The 10078-nt window shown below is 43.8% G+C and overlaps 1 pseudogene; it reads left to right on the top strand.

Annotated features, from left to right (window-relative positions):
• Window positions 1–4736: 4736 nt before the first annotated feature.
• LOC110498685 (ankyrin repeat domain-containing protein 49-like) lies at window positions 4737–9014 on the top strand (annotated as a pseudogene).
• Window positions 9015–10078: the final 1064 nt, after the last annotated feature.

The following is a 10078-nucleotide window of genomic DNA, read 5'->3' as shown; positions in this document are numbered from 1 at the left end:
CACAGTTCTTCATTTGATTGTAGTTAGTTTCTATGTCGTGTTTTTTTTCTCTCATCTCTCGTACATTTATAAAATATTATAAGCTATAAAAGTCATATTATTGGCGCTTCTCTCAGACTTTGATAACTTCCGCAGCGCAAATACTCGATAGACGACACGGAACATAACAGCAGTCGTGTTTTTACTTCCTAGCACATGTGCTACGAAGTGGTTATTGGAAACGGGAAATGTAGTTTTATATGTTAAAAATTGTTCTGTATTGCAACGCTAGATGCAACAAATACGGACAACATATCCCAGAGAAACCCGGAAAGCGCTGTTCGAGGAGGGTTTTGTTTGAAGCTATTTTTTTTAAACATATTCTTTATTTAACTATGCAAGTCAATGAAGAACACAATTTTATTTACAATGACAGCCTACCAAAGGCCTTTTGTGGGCTGGGATTAAAAATGTATTAAATAAAAATATAGGACAACACACACATCACGACAAGAGAGACAACACTACATAAAGAGAAACCTATGACGACAACATGCCATGTGTTGCTTCCATGCTAACACAGCATGGTAGAAACATGACAACAACATGGTAGCAACACAACATGGTAGAAACACATGACAACACAGCATGGTAGCAACACAACATGGCAGCAGTACAACATGGTAGCAGCACAAAAAAGGGTCCAAACATTGTTGGGCACAGACAACAGCGCAAAGAGCAAGAAGGTAGAGACAGTAATACATCATGCAAAACAGCCACAACTGTCAGTAAGAGTGTCCATGATTGAGTCTTTGAATGAAGAGATTGAGATAAAACTGTCCAGTTTGAGTGTTTGTTGCAGATCGTTCCAGTCGCCAGCTGCAGCAAACTGAAAAGAGGAGCGACTCAGGGATGTGTGTGCTTTGGGGACCTTTACCAGAATGTGACTGGCAGAACGGGTGTTGTATGTGGAGGATGAGGGCTGCAGTAGATATCTCAGATAGGGGGGAGTGACACCTAAGAGGGTTTTATAAATAACCAACAACCAGTGGGTCTTGCGTTGGGTATACAGAGATGACCAGTTTACAGAAAAGTATAGAGTGCAGTGATGTATGTGTACCATAATGATGATTGTTGGCAAATCTGATGGCCAAATGGTGAAGAACATCTAGCCGCTCGAGAGCACCCTTACCTGCTGATCTATAAAATATGTCTCCGTAATCTAGTATGGGTAGGATGGTCATCTGAATCAGGGTTAATTTGGCAGCTGGGGTGAAAGAGAAGCGATTACGATAGAGGAAACCAAGTCAAGATTTAACTTCAGCCTGCAGCTTTGATATGTGCTGTGAGAGGACAGTGCACCGTCTAGCCATACTCCCAAGTACTTGTATGAGGTGACTACCTCAACCTCTAAACCCTCAGAGGTAGTAATCACACCGGTGAGAAGAGGGGCATTCTTCTTACCAAACCACATAACCTTTGTTTTTACTATTAGCGCAGTAAGTCAAGTCGTATTTGTAGGGTATTAAGCCACTCACCAGCATTATGACCAGGAATACAACTTTCCCAAATTAGATCCTTTGTTTGCACCCCCCGGTGCAATTGAACTTATCCCAGAGGCTGCTCCAAGACGCCGCCGGCAGAGAAGAGGTATTCGGAGTGGACTTCTAGTCTGACTCAGGAGGCGTGCACACCATCCACTGCTTCTGAGTATATTACTTGCTAATGTTCAGTCTCTGGATAATAAAGTAGATGAGGTCAGGGCGAGGATCTCCTTCCAGAGAGACATCAGGGACTATAACATACTCTCTCGGGATATACTGTCCCCATCCATACAGCCAGCTGGGTTCTCAGTTCATCGTACAGACAGAAATAAAGAACTCTGCGGGAAGAAGGGTGGGATGTATGTTTCATGATTAACTACTCATGATGTGATTGTGATACATACAGACACTCAAGTCCTTTTGTTCACACGACCTAGAATGCCTCACAATCAAATGCCGACCGTATTACCTCCCTAGAGAATTCTCTTCGGTTATAGTCACAGCCGTGTATATTCTCCCTCAAGCCGATGCCAAGACTGCCCTCAAGGAACTACGCTGGAATTTATGCAAACTGGAAAACACATATCCTGAGGCTGCATTTATTGTAGCTGGGGATTTTAACAAAGCAAATTTGAGGAAAGCACTGCCAAAGTTCTATCAACACATTGACTGTAGTACTCGCTCTGGTGAAACATTCTATCACCATGGACACCGACATCTTGCTCCCGGACAAGCTAAACACCGTCTTTGCCCGCTTTGAAAATAATACAGTGCCACCGATGCGGCCCACTCCCAAGGACTGCGGGCTTTCGTTCTCAGTGGCTGACATGAGTAAGACATTTAAGCATGTTAACCCTCCCAAGGCTGCTGGCCCAGACGGCGTCTCTAGCCGTGTCCTCAGAGCATGCACAGACCAGCTGGCTGGAGTGTTAACAGACATATTCAATCTTTCTCTATCCCAGTCTGCTGTCCCCACTTTTTTCAAGATGACCATCAAAGGTAATTGAACTAAATGACTATCGCCCCTTAGCACTCACGTCTGTCATCATGAAGTGCTTTGAGAGGCTAGTTATTAAAGGATCACATCACTTCTACCTTACCTGACACCCTAGACCCACTTCAATTTGCTTACCGCCCCAATTGACGATGCCATTGCACTGCACACTGCCCTATCACGCATGCCTCCAAATCTATCATAAAGTTTGTAGACAACATAACAGTAGTTGTCCGGATTACCAACAATGACGAGACAGCAAACAAGGAGGAGGTGAGGGCACTGGCGGAGTGGTGCGAGGAAAATAACCTCTCCCTCAACGTCAACAAAACAAAGGAGCTGATCGTGGACTTCAGGAAACAGCAGAGGGAGCATGCCCCTATCCACATCGACAGGACCGCAGTGGAGAAGGTGGAAAGCTTCATGTTCCTCAGGGGGAAAACACATCACTGACAATCTGAAATGGTCCACCCACACAGACAGTGCAGTGAAGAAGGCGCAACAGCACCTGTTCAACTTCAGGAGGCTGAAGAAATTCCACTTGGCCCCTAAGACCCTCACAAACCTTTACAGATGCACAAGTGTTAAAATGTTTTATGGAAAAAAATAGGTGTTTCCACAATGACAACTGGTAAAAAAGTTGTCACGACATGCGTGCATGCTGCTCTGTCCCCTCTCACTCAGGTGACTCAGCCAATAGCGGACTAAGCTGCCTGCTGCAGTGCTCTCTCAACACACACACGCCCCTCCGGCCCTCCCCAACACTCACTCACTCAGCAGCAGCCTGCCTCACTGCCTGGTAGTTGGCAGCAGCAGTTCACAGGGAAATATCTACATATTTAAATAAAAATCGACATATTTTAAGAGAAATGCCATAGCGGCTGCACTGCATCTTAGAAGTAGCCCAAAAACCTGCTACCCTGCTCGGATGAGAGTGCTCTGAAATCAGAGTAGATAGCTAGAGTGGCTTTACGAACCCACCCAGTATTGTGTGGCTCATCCTTATTGTGGCTAGCTTCAAATGGGAATTCATTAGTCACTAAAACAACCTAATCAGATAGGCTTTTTGACATAATGTGCTTTTATTTCCATCTGTGTACTGCCTTCATTTGGGTGAAAACTCAGATATTATGCTAGGCTACCCTGATTATATAATTGGTGCATTAACATGATAACATAATATTGGGACAAATGACCCAAATAGGCCTAGGTTATATCTTTAGTGTCTCTCTCAGTAATCAAGTTGTTCATGCTTAGTACAGCCATTATCTTTTCTCTCTGCTTCTCATCTCTCAATGCAACATTTCCATGACTACAGGGGCCTTTCTCTAACATCAAAAGGGGACCAATTACTTTGAATGAATGGGGCGATTTCACACCAGCATAGTATGAAAATATATGTATCTCAGATTGTTCTGGTAATTCTCACATAGTAACTTCAGTAGGAGTAGGATACCTGTAGAGTATATTGTTCCAAACATTTTATCTTAAAATTAACTAAATCAAAAAGGGTAGCTTTTAAATATGACTATTATCTTTTTATGATGAATAAATTAATGTGAATAATTTTATTTCAGAATCAGGACATACTCCATTTTGTTTTTGTCGTCAAAAATAATATCCCCGCGACAAAAAAAAGCACATCCTTCCTCCAAATGAAGTTACTATCTAATAATTGCCAGAACAATCGGAGATATAAAAATAATTTAGGCCAAGCTGGCATGGAATCGCCCAATAGGACTATATTTTATTCCCTTTCTCTTTTCTTATGTCTTTCTTTCTCTCTCGCACTGTCACGCCCTGGCCATAGAGAGGCTTTTATTCTCTATTTTGGGTAGGCCAGGGTGTGACTAGGGTGGGCATTCTAGTTTCTTTATTTCTATGTTTTCTGTTCCTATGTTTTGGCCGGGTATGGTTCTCAATCAGGGACAGCTGTCTATCGTTGTCTCTGATTGGGTATCATACTTAGGCAGCCTTTTTTCCTTTGGGTATTTGTGGGTAGTTGACTTTGTTAGTGGCCTGTATAGCCCTAGTAAGCGTCACGGTCGTTTTTTGTTGTTTCTGTTTTGTTGGCGACATTTATAATAAAGAGAAATGTACACTCACCATGCTGCACCTTGGTCCGGTCATTTCCCTGACGACGTTCGTGACACGCAAGCTCTCTTCTTTCTCTCTCGCACACTCTCTACAGCAGGTATTCCCCAACTGGGGTACGCGCAATGTCGTCGGGGGGTAAGCCAAAAATGCCTTCGGGGGTACGCCAAAACATACTTTTTAAACGATATATATTTATTTTTTATAAAAATAAAAAAAATCTTCACATTTTCAAACAGTACATTTATATTTTCCAATGGGGCTATACAGTTGGTGAGGTTTTTTTCTCGCCTGAGTAGCCTCGTTTTGCTGCAAAAACTAAAATTAAACCATCTAGTGTTCAGCGAAATAACAACACAATGTCAAATACAGGAAGCCTAGTCAAATAATTTACATTCAAACACATTAAACTTTACTCTCTCGCGGGAAACCTTCACTCTTGTGCAGACATTTAGAAACGAATCTTACAATTTGAAAAATAAGCCAAGGGAGTTTTTGGAGTGAGAATAAAGATGACTGTCAAGTACTAAGACAAAAAATAAAAGCAACAGACACCATTAATAAGAAGGGGCTTGAAGCGTCTGATATGGTGAGCTACCAAGTGGCTAGGACAGGCAAGCCCCATACTATTGTGGAGGACTTAATTCTTCCTGCTACTGCAGATATGGCTGGGACAATGCTGGGAGAAAGGCTAAAAAAAACTATACAGACAATGCCTCCATCAAACAACACTGTTTCACGATGCATCAGTGACATGGCAGGAGATGTTTTGAAACAATTACTGCTTCACTTACAAGCCGGTGAATTATATGCGTTACAGCTGAGTCAACAGATGTGGCGGGCCACGCACAGCTCCTCGTATATGTCCGTTACGTTTAGGGGGGGTAAATTATGGAAATTATGGAACATCCTCTTCTGCAAACCACTGGAAACCAGGACAACATGATTATGATATTTTTAAAGTACTGGACAGCTTTGTGACATCAAATGGACTTTGGTGGTCAAGATGTGTTGGTATCTGTACTGATGGCGCAAAAGCCATGACAGGGAGACATAGTGGAGTGATAAGCAGTTGCAAGCAGTTGCTCCCAACGCCACTTGGGTCCACTGCAGCATCCACCGAGAGGCTCTTGCTGTCAAGGGAATGCCTGACAGCTTGAATGTCATTTTGGACCCTACAGTGAAAATGGTTAACTTTCTTAAAGCAAGGCCCCTGAACTCTCGTGTATTTTCTGCATTATGCAATGATATGGGCAGCGACCATGTAACGCTTTTACAACATACAGTTGTTCAGAAGTGTGCTGGTTATCAAGGGGCAAAGTATTGACACGTTTTTTTTTAAATTGAGAGACGAGCTTAAGGTTTTCTTTACTGACCATACTTTTCACTTGTCTGACCACTTGCACTTGTTTTGTTGGTTTCTCACATGACTGGCCTATCTGGGTAATGTTTTTTCTTGCCTGAATGATCTGAATCTAGGATTCCAGGGACTCTCCACAATTACATTTAATGTGCGGGACAAAATTGAGGCTATGATTAAGAAGTTGGAGCTCTTTTCTGTCTGCATTAACAAGGACATCACACAGGTCTTTCCATCATTGTATGATTGTTTGTGTGCAAATGAACTCAAGCTTACGGACAATGTAAATAATGTGATATAGTGAAGCACCTGAGTGAGCTGGATGCGCAATTATGCAGGTACTTTCCCAAAACGGACGACACAAACAGGATTCGTCATCCCTTTCATACCTGGCCTCCAGTCCACTTACCGATATCTGAACTAGAGAGCCTCATCAAAATTGTAACAAGCTGTTCTGTGAAAATGTAATTTAATCAGAAGCCACTGCCAGATTTCTGGATAGGGATTGCTCTGAGTTTCTTGCCTTGGCAAATCGCGCTGTTAAGACACTGATGCCCTTTGCAACCATCTACCTATGCGAGAGTGGATTCTCAGCCCTCACTAACATGACAACGAATACAGGCACAGACTGTGTGTGGAAAATTATTTAAGACTGAGACACTCTCCAATACAACCCAACATTGCAGAGTTATGTGCATCCTTTCAAGCACACCCTTCTCATTAACCTGTGGTGAGTTATTCACAAATAACAAATAGTGGTTAGAGCGTTGGACTAGTAACCGGAAGGATGCAAGTTCAAATCCCCGAGCTGACAAGGTATAAATCTGTTGTTCTGCCCCTGAACAAGGCAGTTAACCCACTGTTCCTAGGCAGTCATTGAAAATAAGAATTTGTTCTTAACTGACTTGCCTAGTTAAATAAAAATTCCACACCAGCATAGTCCAAAAATATATTTGTTAAGTCAGATTGTTCTGGCAATTCCCACAGACATTGGATGTTTGACATCATTTTTACATTTGTATCACAAACAAGTTTGGGGGAAAATCATGATGAAAGTGGCAATTTTAGGCCCTTTTTAGACCTGTACATTCCTCCTCTAAGCCCCTTCGATCTGTGAACCGTACATGATACAGACATTGGTGTCATTATACTTGTGTTCTGTCGAACATGGTGAATATCTAGATTCAGAAGTCAAAATGTTCACATATTCCTTTGTTCAACGTTGAAATCTCTGATCTTCTATTTCAGCTCATGAAACGGGACCTACACCTTGATATTATTGTTCAGAATTGTCATGTTGGATCCCTTACTAAAAAGTAGCTGTCGGTCTTTCTCACAGTAGCCTAATTACGATGTTGATAAATATTGATGTGTTGTTCGATCGCTCTCTTTCTCTCTACAGTTAATTAAGTTGTTGATAATTAATACAAATGACCTGATATCTCCTCTCTATATCAGCAGCCACTGAGTTGGCTGTGAGTGTGCATGGGCAGTTAGTACATTGTGGACGAGTTCCCAGAGCGCTTTAACCAGCTGGAACTGCTGAAGACCCACGACCACCTGATCCCCCGCGGAGCATGCAGCCTCTGGCAGGGAGACGAGGAGGAGGAGGAGGGGGGGGGGGGGGGGGGTGAAGACTGGTATCAGCAGAAGGAGGAGAAGCTGAAAGACAGACCGGAGGAGCTGATGCTGTGGGCGGCGGAGAATAACAGAGGGACTGTGACGCACTAGGGCTGGGAATTGCCAGGGACCTCGCGATACAATGTTTTCATGATACTTAGGTGCCAATATGATATGTATTGTGATTCGCACGATTCTATGTGTTGCTGATTCGATACTGTGATTTAATTGAGATTTGATATTCCAAACATATTGCTCACCATATGTCTGCTGCAGAGGGACGAGAGAGAGCCATGAGAAAACAAGTTTTGGCCAGTCATGGAAAGAAAAGTGCTGGAAACAAGTATGAATTATGAATGAATGTTTACTTAATAATTTGCAGTTTACCCAGAGAGACCTGTGACCGTGAAAAGCTTTATTAAAAGTGTACAACAAGTGTTGGCGTTGACCCTGCTATCCTGGAGCTGGTCATCAGGTGCTCATAGTTTACCTATTTTGCACACCACAGCCTATCATGAGATGTCCATTTTCTTCGTCACTGGAAGAGTTTGATATCATGGGCCAATATGTATAGAAAGGTTTGCTCAAATCCAAAGTGGTTGCGGTGTAAAAGTGACTGAGCATGAGCTGTGAGATCACTTGCTTAAGATTGGAACAGAACAGCGCGGTAAGCTTTGGATTACTGTGTGTGTCCTTGTTTGTGCGTGTGTCATGATGTGTCTCACTGGTATCGCCCACAGCCAGAGAGGTGGTGAGATTTTAACAAATGGAAGGGGGGAGGGGAGGGAGAAAGATAATCCTCTAGAGCACTTGTTTGTTCCCCCTGTCAAAACTGTGCAGAAATAACTTTAAATCTCCATCTCTCAGGGAATCCAGAGGCAAGAACAGATTTTTATGAAATGCATCTGCCTTTCGGCTGTTTCATGATATGTTGAAGAGTTCGATAAAGGTCAGTTAAAATGCAAATATTCTCTCTGCCTCTTTAAGCTGCCGACGGTCAAGCGGCTGCTCTCGGTTGACCCCTTGCTTGCGCATTGCCAGGACGAGGACGGCTATACTTCGTTGCACCATGCGGCCTACGGAGGCCACGCCGCCACGGCCTCTACCCTGCTGCCAGCGGGCACCGAAGTTAACTCCCGCACTGCCGACGGCTGGACGCCCCTACACGGCGCCTGTCGCTGGGGCCAAGTCGCCACCGCACGCCCAGCCCAACGGTGGCCTCACAGCGCTCCACCTAGCTGCCTCCCACCCTGGACAGGGCTACGCCCACACGCTGGAGTTCCTCCTATCGCTGTGCTCCATCAAGGCGGAGCTTCAGAGCAAAAGCTAGGAGAAGGCCAGTGAAATCACTAGCCGAAGTGGACCGCATGACTTCCTGTTTGAGATGGCGGAGAACTGTAACAGCGTGCTGTCTCCCCGGTGACCCCCCCCCTCCCAACCCCCCCCCCCCCCCCCCCCTCACACACACATACATCAGCCCTCCTTTCCCTCTACCCAGGGGACTTCATGGAAGAGAAGATAGTGTTCCAAGAAGTGTCTTATGAACATATGAACAGTCATGTACACCACCACATTGTCTTTCTTTGCAGTCCTGGGAGGAAACATCAATTATCAGTATGATGACAGTTTCTCTAATGTGTCCTCTGCACGCTTTATTTGTCCCAAATGCCAACATATTCTGTACATAGTGCACTACTTTTGGACCCTTCCCTGGTCAAAACTAGTGCACTATGTAAGGGAATAGGGTGCCATTTGGGATGCAGACCCTAATATCCGTGTACTTGGAATGGGTTGAAATGAACTGGCCAATTAGCATCCTCTCAGAAACGAGGAGATTTTAGCATGGAAACCCACACCGTCAGACACTGTACTTTGGATTAGGTCATCTTGTGATTGGTCGAAGGTGATCCAACTCATCCAATTGCTGACATACATTTATTTTTTTGAATGTCCGTCATTACAGACGCAGGCTCAAATGGGTTTCAACGGTGGGATGACTAATATTGTGAAACGAAGGAGATCCGTTTGGGTTCCAGGCTAAATAGAGTGTGCTGGAGTAATGTTTTTCATTGGTTTCTGAGCATTTGGGCAGTATTCAACTCATCTATTGAATTGATTGTCGAGTGTTGTGGCCATTAGAAAAATAATTATTCATTGTAATGCTATGGTTACAGCTCATTTGTTAGTCATCCAAATGTCATCCGTGCTCGCTGTAGAAATACAAATACAATCAGTATACATTGGACCAGGTATGTTTTCACTTAATGCCTTTGAATGTCCCATCTCCCTTTAAAAATAAGGGCCATCATTTTGATAGCGCTTAACCAAACCCAACCCGAGGACATTATCCAGAACCGCATTCATTTCCAAATGTTTGTTTTCCCCCGGGATGTCCATGAGAAGATGTCTAAAGTGTGCCTATGCCCCTGCGCACAGTCAATTCAAAAAGCATAGTGCCCGAACGGCGGTGTTTCAAACTCGCTTGGG

This window comes from Oncorhynchus mykiss, chromosome 19 (assembly GCF_057628025.1).
Source record: "Oncorhynchus mykiss isolate SJ-2025 chromosome 19, ASM5762802v1, whole genome shotgun sequence".
In the NCBI taxonomy this organism is placed as follows: Eukaryota; Metazoa; Chordata; class Actinopteri; order Salmoniformes; family Salmonidae; genus Oncorhynchus; species Oncorhynchus mykiss.
This window is presented reverse-complemented; position numbering and strand designations above follow the sequence as displayed.